We start from the raw sequence: 12,308 nt of genomic DNA, 5'->3' as shown, positions 1-12,308 counted from the left end.
ATATCATTATTACTATAAAAATTGTGAAATAACATTTTTTTTAGTTGTGGTAACCAAGGCTCTTATCATAAAAGTAAAACAGAGATTATTAATGAAAAATATTTTCATAAACTGAAATAAAATAATTTACATACCCAATGTAAAAAAACTAAAACTGTACAAAACTATCATAGAAGCTGAAAAGGCTAACTGAAATAAAATAATATATTACAAAAACATATTTTCAGTTTTTGTCACAACCGGACTTCAGCACAAGTTAACCTTGGCTGCAGCAGCTCTGAAATTATTCAAGATATCCGAATAAGTATTTGTTCTTTGTGTTTCAAATAATCTGGTTGCTAGACCTGTGAATTGAGTCTTCTTGAGCCCTTTACTGTCATCCCCAGGATATCTCATCCTCGGATATCTGTCTGTACACAATAATCCCTGAGTGATGGAGGAAGGTTTTCAAACAACATACTGTATGTGGTGACAAAGCAACCAACACTGCGTTATAGATAGAAAATTACAAGTGAAATCGGCTCAGCTTACTTCTCAAGTGTCTGCATGTTGTTGACAACAAGTTACATGTCACTTAGCACAGGATAAATCCTTTTTGAAAATAAAACCGTTCTTTAACAAACTTAAAGAGAGATTTACTACTACAACTACTACTGAGAAGAATCTTGTTGTTGGCTAACCAGGTATGTTTTAAAAATGCGTAATTTGGCATTGAACAATACAACCTTGCACAATTCCTTAGTTGGCCTTATCTCTACTGAACTACACATAAAGTTTATTGGCAACTTGACAGATGTGCCTAGAGTATACAAACAAATGAAAAAGTAAACCAGCTAATGTGTTATTTAAATTATGTGTATTGAATATATTTTTATTTTTGTTTTCATTTTTTTAACCTTTACATTCACAGCAGAAAGTACCTGACATTGTGAAAGTAATTTAGTGCCAGAAATTATTTTTAAAGTATTTTTCCCTCCCTCCTTTCATTCTTTCTCACTTAAAATAGTTAAAGTCACATACATTGTTCCTAACATTTGATAAGTCATAGACGGTACATATTGTGGCAGACGACCAGGGACTTTGCCCCACCAGGACACCTGGAGAAGGGAAGGACCAGAAAAGGGGCAATATATTCCCCGGGGCACAACAGGGCAGCCCCCCTGGATTACATCAGAGTCACGAATGGAGAGCTTGCAAGCTCAACCCTGTTGGGGCCTGTGGCCACTGCCAGGGGGTGCCTGGACAATCCCGGAGCCCTGGATGGCAGCACTTCCACCAGACCAGGAAGTGCTGAGGGAGATTCATCAGGGTGCACCTGGAGCACTTCCGGGTGCAACATAAAAGGGGCTGCCACACTCCATTCGAGGAGCCGGAGTCGGGTGGAAGAGGACGGTGCTTGCGAGAGAGGAGCAGAAGGCGGCAGAAGAAAAGAGATAAGAAAAAGGACTGAGCAGTGAGTTGTTTGTTGGTGATTTGTGGATATTGTGTGCTGTACAGAAAAAGAAGAATAAAACCGTGTGTTTGGACATCTGGCTTTCTCAGTGTCTGTCTGTGTCCGGGCTTCTTTCACAATATATATATTTATACATACAGTGCCTTGTGAATGTATTGATCCTTAGTATTCAGTGTTTGCCCTGTTTTGTGGCAATACGATCAGGAATTAAAATTGATTTTTGTTTGGATTTTATATTATGGATTTAACAATATGGGCAGCATGGTGGCGCAGTGGTAGCGCTGCTGCCTTGCAGTTAGGAGACCCGAGTTCGCTTCCCGGGTCCTGTGTGGGTTTCCTCCGGGCGCTCCAGTTTCCTCCCACAGTCCAAAGACATGCAGGTTAGGTGGACTGGCAATTCTAAATTGGCCCTAGTGTGTGCTTGGTGTGTGGATGTGTTTGTGTGTGTCCTGCGGTGGGTTGGCACCCTACCTGGGATTGGTTCCTGCCTTGTGCCCTGTGTTGGCTGGGATTGGCTCCACCAGACCCCCATGACCCTGTGTTCGGATTCAGCGGGTTGGACAATGGATGGATTTAACAATATAGTCCAAATTGTTGAAGTGGAATGAAAATAAAATAGGTTGTGTATATATATTAATAAACGAGTAAAAACTGAAAAAGTTGTGGGTGTATATGTATTCATCCCCTTTGCTATGAAACTGCTAAATAAGATCTAGTTTAACTTCAGAAGTCACATAATTAATTGATTAGGATCCATCTGTATGCAATCAAAGAGTCACATGATGTCTTTATAAATTTATTTGTTCTGAAAGGCCCCTGCAATATCACCAAGCAAGTAACATGAAGACCAAGGAGCACTCCAAATGGGTCAGAGACAAACTTGTGGAGAAGTATAGTTCAGGGTTATGTTATAAAAAAAAAATCTCAAACTTTGAATATCCCTTAGAGAACCATTAAATCCAATATAACAAAATGGAAAGAATATGGCACCACTACAGTCCTGACAACAGAAGGCCGCCCACCAAAACTCACAGACCGGGCAATTAGGGCATTAATCAGAGATGAAACAAAGACACCAAGGACATCACTGAAACAGCTGCATAGATCTACAGCAGAGACGAGAGTATCTGTCCATGGGACCACTTTAAGTACAATCCACATTGCGGGACTTTATGGAAGAGTGGTCAGAAAAAAGCCATTGCGTAAAGAAAAAAATAAGAAAACACGTTTGCCAATACACCAAGTGCATGTGTGTACTGTATAATATTAACAAAAAGATCAGCTTAATACTGAAAACGGCAAATATAAGAGTGATAGGGGATCGAACAGGGACTCCTGATTACACTTGGTTTGTGTCTGTACTTGTGCTGTTTCTTAGAGAGTCATTTCTTGGGGGGGGGGGGGGGGGGGTTTGGAGCGCGTGAGCTTATTCAGTGCAGTAGGAACAACGCACATGTTGATCTTTTTTTTCTTTCAGTACATGTGCCTTCCCTGTTTATTTATATATCTAGTGACTTCTCTGCCTGTCTGTCTATTACGCAGTGCTCTGTCTGTCTGTGTGTTATGCATCTTAAAAATAACAGTTATAAGGACAGTTGTTCATGTTAGTTGCAGTCTCAATTGTTAAAAAATATTTTTAAAGAAGCATCCCACATGAAAATATAACAATCTTATTAACTGACAGTGCATACCAATTTATAAATTTTATGTCGGTTTGAGGTTAAAAAGAAAAAAAAAAAGTGACACTTTATCCCCAGCGGGGAATCGAACTCAGGTCTGTGAGGCACAGCAAAGCTGCTGCGTTCTGAGAAGCAAATCTTACCGCGCTACGCCACGGAAACTGTTGTACCACCCTTGAACCTTTTGTGAAAGTGTTTATTTGATCTTTGGAACTCAGGCTTTACACATTCTATAGTTTATGCCTACATTTTGTAACATTTATTACTAAAATATGAAAAAGTTTCTGTTTTAACAATGTGTTTACACAGATTACTATAGAAACAGAACACACATGAAATGCGTGTGTTCCAAATAACGATCTATTATTTCCACTCTAAAACTCCACTTCACTCCCAGATAATCAATCAAGGCATGAGCTGGGAGAAGTTCGTGCACGTTCTAAGTCGGTGGGGAATGGAATAGCCGGCTGTTTGCAGCTTGTCTTTATCAGCACATTTAGAGGACAAAAGACGCTGGCGTAGGGGTGTGAATGGATTTAAGAAGCGATTTAAGGTGGGCCGGATCTACGAGTTTTTTCGTAGGCTCTGGTAATTCTAGTGTTAACTGACCAGATCAATATCCCAGAAGTTTGATTGACTTGATGCTATACTCTTATTAAAAAGTGTTCCTTTAATTTTTTGAGCAGTATATATCATATATATACTCCATGGTTCCTTCCCTTATAACATATTTTAGTCTGTCATCTTCAGATAATTCATCCATTTAGGTTTGAGATGTTGCTTTATCGGTCACTAAATGGACTTTCAAGCAGTCTGATTAAGTAATGAATATGTCCATGAGGAAATTAATCTGTAGCCTTTTCAGCTCACAGAGTCTGTTCTTAAGACTCTTCTGGAGATTTTCAGTGTAATATACCATGATGTCCTCCCTTTTGGCCAGGTTTATACTTCAAGCAACGCATTCGCCTGCGGACACTACTTCTACATAAGCAGTGTACTGTTTATACTTGTACTCGTACTTTATGTAAATCTGGAGGATTCCACCAAGTAGCAGGCACAGAAGATAATATGTGAGACCTTTAAAATGTATTGTGTCATTACGATGGGGAATATGCGATGCTTGTATTGCCTGCGTGAGAAATAGATGAAGAAAAGCACCACAAATACATTTGTATGTCAGCATTTAAGTTTGATTATTTGCTTCAACACATCGAACCATTCATCAAACTTCAAAGCACACAAATTGATCCTGTAGGATCTGCAAAATGGCTTGCTGTCACTTGTTGATAGTAAACGGAGACTCTGACATTACATTCCAACTTGGAACACTCAGCGCCCCCTGATTTTTTGCTGGTACTGCAAATTGTGAACGCATTGCATTAATCTCAGAGGATGTGTCAAATGAACTCTGGGAACATGTAGCAGCCATGATGCGTGTGTATAAACCAGTCCTTAGGGTTTTAGCTGCTTGTTCAATTCTGTTTAACACAAAGGGTTCTCTTTTTTGAACTTTTTTTTTCAGACAGCTTGAGTTTGCTGACAAACGCAAATACTCTTTGCACTACATCATACAGCTTCTTTAGCTTTCATTGTAGATTCAGCTTCAGTCTGGCACAGTGTTACAATTTGATAATTACATCATCATTATTTTCTTTCTTCAGATAATTTTTTTCTACTGTTTTATTGTAGTTTCTTGGAAACTTTAGCTATCAGGGAATACTAATACATGGGTGATTTGAATGAAGTTAACTATAAGCTAAGATAAATTTATTACAGTCATTTTTCAAGTTTTCCATGTCACCATTTGTAAGCTTTGACATGTAATGCTTGTCAGGATGCAATGCACTGGTACAAGGGGTGTTACAATAAGAAGGCATGATGTGCCGTGTCACTAATTCTACAATTTACAGTGGCCACACTGTGTTCAGTTCAGCATCTAGTATTATGAATCCAAATAAAATCAAAAAGCAGCTTGATTGAGTGTCCTCAGTGCAAGAGGGAGAAAAGTCATCCTTTTAAAAAGATCATTGGTAAGTTTCTTCATCTTCATCATGTTCAAGTTATCATACTTAGTTTTGCAGGATGTGATTCTCCATTGGACAGTTGGTTTTGGAATTGCAAGGACAATGAAAAAGACTGCTTAAAAAATGAAACCACAGTGAATTGAGGGAGCCATTCAGCAGTGACATAAGATGGCATGGAGCAGTCTAATTGGCCTGGATTGGCTAAGCCTTTTGCCAGGGTCCAGTTTCACCTACAGCCATGAGCAAGTCATTTGTGAGACTCTACCAACCTTTCTTCTTGTCCCATTATTTGTAGTTGCATCCAGAATAGTAAAACTTGGTCATTAACTGTTGTCATTTCATAGAAAATTGGAAATCAGACAGCATTTTTACATTGTAAGGTATATAGAAAAACTGTTAATTCATGTGAAAGTATGACCCTGAAGCAGTTTAAAATAATACGAGGGCAATCCCAAAAGTAAGGTCTCCAAAGCTGTGCGGATGTAGAGAAACTGTTCATACGGCTGTTGGCCACACTGTTGTGATTGGTGCTTCCTCCACTCCCAAACAAGCATGTGCGGCTTCACTGGGATGCTCAATCTTGGCTTGGCAGCCCTTGAAAATGGAGCTCCCGTTGAACGCTACCGCTAAGTGCGAAATTTGCGAAGGAGACCATCAATTTCCGACGAGACAGTCGCGAAGGTTGAGGAAAACATGCGTAAAGATCGGCGGTTGGAACTTCATCACCCACCCACCCTATAGTCCGGACTTGGCACCCAGTGACTACCACCTGTTCCCTAAGTTGAAAGAACATTTGTCCGGAAGGCGATTCTGCTCCGACGAAGAGGTGAAAGATGACGCTTCCTGAAGGACATGGCGGCGAGCTGGTATGACATGGGCATTCTAAAACTACCACAGTGTCTACAAAAATGCATCGACCGAAATGGCGATTATGTAGAAAAACAAATAAGTCTTTAACCTTTAAAATGATATAAACATTATAGAAAATAAACGGTTGTTTGTATTTCTAAAAAAATAGGAGACCTTACTTTTGGGATTGCCCTCGTACAAATCATTAATTTGTTTTTAAAAAAGGTTTGAATTAAAATATCATGTTCATCTTCAAATAAAGATAGATACTTTATTAATCCCAATGGGAAATTCACATTCTCCAGCAGCAGCATAATGATACAATAAGTAATATTAAATTAAAGAATGATAATAATGCAGGTGAAAAACAGACAATAACTTTGTATAATGTTAAATGTTAACGTTTACACCCCCGGGTGGAATTGAAGAGTCGCATAGTTTGGGAGAGGAACGATCTCCTCAGTCTGTCAGTGGAGCAGGACAGTGACAGCAGTCTGTCGTTGAATCTGCTCTTCTGTCTGGAGATGATACTATTTAGTGGATGCAGTGGATTCTCCATAATTGATAGGAGCCTGCTGAGCGCCCTTCGCTCTGCCACAGATGTTAAACTGTCCAGCTCCATGCCAACAATAGAGCCTGCCTTCCTCACCAGTTTGTCCAGGCGTGAGGCATTTTTCCTCTTAATGCTGCCTCCCCATCACACCACCGCATAGAAGAGGGCGCTCGCACACTATAAAGAGGATACAACTTAGTTGGATTGGCAACACTAAATTGTGTGTGGTGTGTGAGAATGTTCACCTTGCAATGGACTAGGCGCCCTGTCGAGGGATCAGTCCTGCCTTATGCCATATGTTTGCTGGGATAGGCTCCAACCCTTGCAGTCCTGCTCAGGATTAAGGAGATTTAGAAAATGGTATGGTATGGCACGGTAGTAATAATAAACATTATGCTTCACAAATGTTCTGGCTGTCTGTGTAATCTATAATAGACTTAGTTTGATGCAGTGTCTTATGGATGTGTTGGGTACAATCAAATGCATGGAAACAACATTGGAGTATTTAAATGTGTTATGCAATAGGCAGTGGAAGAAATTCAGTTTGTTCTTCTTTATTGCTCTTGTCAAAGTCAACTCAATTGACATTATGCTGACAAATAACAAACTGTTTAATTCCCCTTACAGCTCTTTGAATTGCAAATAAAATCTTAGTATGTTTTTACATCAATACAAAAGACTTTTGTATTTTTGACTAAATGCCTTATAGTTCTTTCAGAAATTCCATTAATAGCTGACCAAATGGTTCCAGTTCTCATTTCTGTGCTTTACAGATTGCATGTTCGAGTAGCGCCTTAAGTGATTTTTTTTTGTTGACCACACTTTGATACTGTGATATCTTGCAGCTAAATATTCAATAGCTGGGTGTTGGTATGTAGTAAGTACAGGTATAGGCGCTCAGGTTAAGCTTTATTTCTTCAGACATAAGTTAAACCAGTGTTTAAAGGATAAGTTTGGTATTTTTCAAGTCAAAGTAATTTCTTCAGAAATATGGTATATATGACTATGTCAGTAACTTTCTTAGTTTGAAAAATGGACATGTTTGCAAAGTTTTAAGGGTTTTGTTTTCCAGTAGAGCCTTGTGCCCCAGGACTTTCATATGAAAAGCCTAGAAAGGCTATGTATTTTTTTTTATATATTTTATTAATTTTTATTGTATTTTTAAAAGTTTATAGAAAGTGTTTAACTTTAGAACTAAATGTTGTGTGGCATATGCATTTATTCAGTTTTTGTGAAGAAAAAACACCCACTTGAAAAATACTGAACTTGCCCTTTAAGCGGTGTGTGAACATGCCTGTTCTAGGAAATACTCCTGGCAGAGGTGTCTCCATACACATCTTCTATAAAACTCCCATCCATTGACTAAACTGTCTTATTTTAAGCCAAACAAGTTCTGCAAAATCAATCAGGATCAGAATCCTTAGAGATTTAGATGTTTTTTAATAGTAGATAACTATAACCTTTAACTGGAGAACTTAAGAGTGATCTGGGGCTAGTTCACTGCATCTCCAAGAGGACCAGAGTGTTGCTTGACAAAGTAAAAACTCCATCAGTAAGTAATGATTGCTACGCAATTTACAGTCTGCAAAACAAATACATTTTAAATTTGGCAAGTATTGTGAATTTGTTCTGATAGGATGAGTAAATTCTTATTGAACCAATTTGAGATGAGACATGGCTTTTCATAGCAACTACAGTTAATTCTCTGATAATGTTTTTAGAACTGTGTTATTGGAACGCATTTCTGTATTTTTTATCCCAGTTGTGAACGCACATTTCTGTATATTATATCCCAGGTATGTTAAGAAGACAAACCACCTTGGCTTATTAACAAAAGGTCAGCCTAAGGACCATTTGAAATCAGAAATGAACTGGCAATTCTCAAGGTCTAAAAAGAACATAAAAAGTGGAACATGAATTAAAAAGGGTACAAATGAACTGAGTCAGATCATCAAGGTATATCTTACAGCTAGCCTTGAGTATGCAAAACTGTAAGGGTAGTTCATTATTTTGTAATCTCTCTGCTTTGAAAGTATTGCGTCTGCTTCCTGGTGTCTTAGGTAATGCAATTATTAAATCATATATTGTAGCATTAAAAAAGTATGCATTTTTTAAATACCTAAATAATAAGCCTAAACCTTTTTGCTAATTTTAACCAGGAATAATAAGTAAGAAAATATATTTCAAAGATAATCACAAGGTAAAATGTCCATGACATTGCATTATTATTAGAAAAAGGAATAAGAAAGGAGGAAGAAGTATTCAGGTTTAAGTTTAAATATTATAAAAATAGATAGATTCTGCAAGAAAAAATAAAATAAAGGCCAAAGATTACTGATTACCCAGTAAAAGTAGTTGCTGTTTTTTTGTTACATACAGAAGAACTGAAAAATTGAACTAAAGTACAACTAGTAAATGTTTTCATAATGCGGTAAGAGAGTAAATTGTAAAAAATAAGATATTTAAAATGTGGTAAAGCTAATTCATGTCTTGTATTTGTTGTATTTATTCTGTTTAGAACAGTTTTTAAACAATAAAAATACACATTCATTAACTTACAAAAGCATGCACTTTATAAGTGTAAAGTCTTGAAAACAATTTTGTTGTCTTAAAAAAAAAACTGAATTTTTTCCTCTTTTTTTCAGAAATGACAGATACATATGCACAACAGAGCTTACATCTTGTAACATGAGTTTTATTTTAGCAGAGTTCTCCCATTTTTTTTTTTTTTTTTGCTTTTTAAACAAAAAAGGGTCTATAAAGTCTATTATAAAGCCAAGTTCTTCCCAGGCTTGTTTATTTGTGCCTGAAAGGTTTTGTTGATGAATGCAGGTAAAAAATAAATAGAATCCTATCAGGTATTTTGCAGTATATCACAAGGGATTATTGACATCCAGTGACTAAAATCTGTCAGCACTGTGATTGAATGCCTGCTCTTATTTTTCTGGTGACATTCCATTCATCATATCAGTATGCCTAACCTTGCATTAAATGAACAGTACTGTCATTCACAGTGTCCTTTTCATATAAAGCGTCTGCTTAGTAGTAGACAGTAATAAGTGATAGTTCAAATTCCATGTATTTTTCTTGAGTTACTTACATTCATAGTTACAAATTTTGAAATGTGGTACTGATTAAGAGTAAGTAGAATACCATTCTGGAGTAAACTGTAGTTTTACTAAGTAGACTAAGTGGGGTGAGTAGGATAACATATACACTAGTCTTTCTAAAGGCAAATACTTGTCACCAGTTTTTCATTTCTTAGATTCCTTAAGGGATACAAGTACATCAACACACTAGTGAAATGTTTCACTGCCTTTGGACAGCCCTATAACTGATAAGTTAAAATGTGAATGTATGTAGTGCTTCAGATCATACTGTATTAGAAACACACCTTGGTGAGAGAGTTAGTCTGTCCCTGTGCCTAACAGAGCCATTGAAATCTCAAAATGTTTGTATTACATGATAACCCATATACTGCACTGTAAAGATTAATTGTGTTGGTAAGATATAATCAGCCTTCTGTAAATTACCTAAGAGAGAGCCCCTATAACAGTAGTTTAACCCTGAAGTGTGTAAACAGGAGGCTAAGATTCATCTGAAGTTGAAGTGTAAATCTCTGTTGCATAGCACTTCTACCTTTGACACTGGCAGTGTCAAGAGGGCAAAACTGAAACATCTCATTGAAGCCCAAAGCATTTATGATCGTGAATCCTGAAGTAGCCAGTAGAATCCTAGTGGCAACTGAGTCTGAAATTGTGGAGGTCCAGTATGCTAGTTCCCTTCCATGGCAGGCCCCAGAATGGAGAGAAACATCTGCTGTCTTGTATATGTGTTACAGATTTATTGGTTCCAGCATTCACCTCTTTATCAGAAACTGTGAATTCCTTAGGTTGTGACTTGAAAATGGACAAGACAGTAAATCAGGTTAGGCCTGGGTGCAGTAATATTATGCATATGCATAAGATTATTAATGAAAAGTGAAATGCAATTCATGAATCTGTTCTATATGAAAAAATGAGAGAGGAAAAAAACAATACAGCTATATTTGTGAGCAGCGGGGTACATCCTTGGCAGAAAGCATTTTGACATAAAGAAAATAACATTGAAAAAAGGATGGAATTTCAGGTGATACCCCATTTAATGTTTGGATTGTGAAAATGAGAAAATCAAGAAAATATATGCTAAACCAGGTTCAGGCGCTAGAGTGCAGCTCCTCTGGCTTTTAGAGTGTTTCCTAATGAAGAGATGTGTCTCCTTTGGAAGCAGTGTCCAGAGTGAATACTGAGTTTGCATTTGTCAAGAGGCTTAATGGCTGAGGAACCCAATGGAGTGACTAGGAGTTGACCAGTTTTAAATGAGATTAGCACCAGAGATAGAGAGGAATTGAATGATTCAGACAAGTTTTCAATCATCACGGTACCATTGAGAATATAATACTCAATATATGCCCCAATTTTGGGAAACGCCAGGAAAAAAAAAGAGGAAAAACAAAAATCGTTCATGTGAAAATGCACAAAAAATAAAATGCGTAGGAGTAAAAGACTAACAGATTAATTCTTCAGCTGGACAGAATCTCAGATGTCCTCTTGCAAATAGTAATTAAATTTCATCTTCTCCCTAAATGCTGTATTCAGTTTTTGCTTAATAATTTTATTCAAACCTCATATTAAATTAGCTGCTTATATATCACTTGCAAGAATTTATACATGCCTTTTGTATTGCTCCTGAATTGCTATTCCAGTTTATCCATCTTGTTTGTTTCATTCTTTTATCATGTCAAATGTATTATAACATTTTTTCATTTAATGGCAATACAAAATTTTACTTTGCATTTATGATACAATTACTTGCTGCATGTTTGTGCACTTGTGTGTCTTATGTGTGTTTAGGTAGGTACAGCAATAAACACCCATGCACACAAACATACATTGGTTTCATTGCATTTTTATAGAATATCTGTAACCCTCCTGTGAGGCTAGTGAGTTTCCAGGCTATACGGTCGAATGAACTCCATCAAAAGCCCATTATCCCACTACTTTCATGGCCAGCTGCATAATTGTATCTGGCTCAGCCACACGCTGCTCAAACATGATACCAGTAAAAAGAAAAAAATGATAAATTACTCCATGTTGATGTTGTTGATGATGAAGATAATTTTTAATTTTCTTATGAAATACAGCAGTATACTTAGACACACCACCCCCCAACCCCATACTGGCCATCCTTATTTTATTTTCATTCTTATCTATAGTGCTCTCATATCCAAGTACAAAAGGAAACTTCAAAGGCAAACACATATTACAAAAAATACTACAGACTACTGATGTAGTTTACTAACTGCAGTTTACATACAATTTAGATACATTGGAAAAATGGTACTTTTTAATTATGTGCATCATTCTGAATTAGAACATTTGTAAGATTAGAGAATGGAAACATGACAGACAAATGTATATACTGGAGCTTTTTGTGTGTAAAAAAGTATATGTATTAATTTTAAATTTTCAGCTTTTGTGAAGTACACTAAAATATCATTCATAGCTTAGGCAATTTTGGGCTGGACAAATTTGAATGTATTGTTTTCGGAAATATTACAGGATGGACCGAGTGCTGTAAATGTCTATGCGAGGATAACTGTTTGAAAGAAAGAGTATGTGTTCAAGGGGTGAAATAGTGCAAACAATAATTAAAATAAGAAAAATAAACAAATGTCTATTGTTAATCTTGACATGCATTTCTAAAACAGC

General features: G+C 36.9%; 1 protein-coding gene across 1 annotated transcript in view; it reads left to right on the top strand.

Moving 5' to 3' along the window:
• The window catches only part of prmt3 (protein arginine methyltransferase 3), a 309,295-nt gene that overhangs the window by 215,636 nt on the left and 81,351 nt on the right, over positions 1-12,308 (top strand). The window lies entirely within an intron of this gene.

This window comes from Erpetoichthys calabaricus, chromosome 2 (assembly GCF_900747795.2).
Source record: "Erpetoichthys calabaricus chromosome 2, fErpCal1.3, whole genome shotgun sequence".
NCBI classification, from domain to species: Eukaryota; Metazoa; Chordata; class Cladistia; order Polypteriformes; family Polypteridae; genus Erpetoichthys; species Erpetoichthys calabaricus.
Note: the sequence above shows the minus strand (reverse complement) of the source record. Positions and strands in the feature narration are given on the sequence as shown.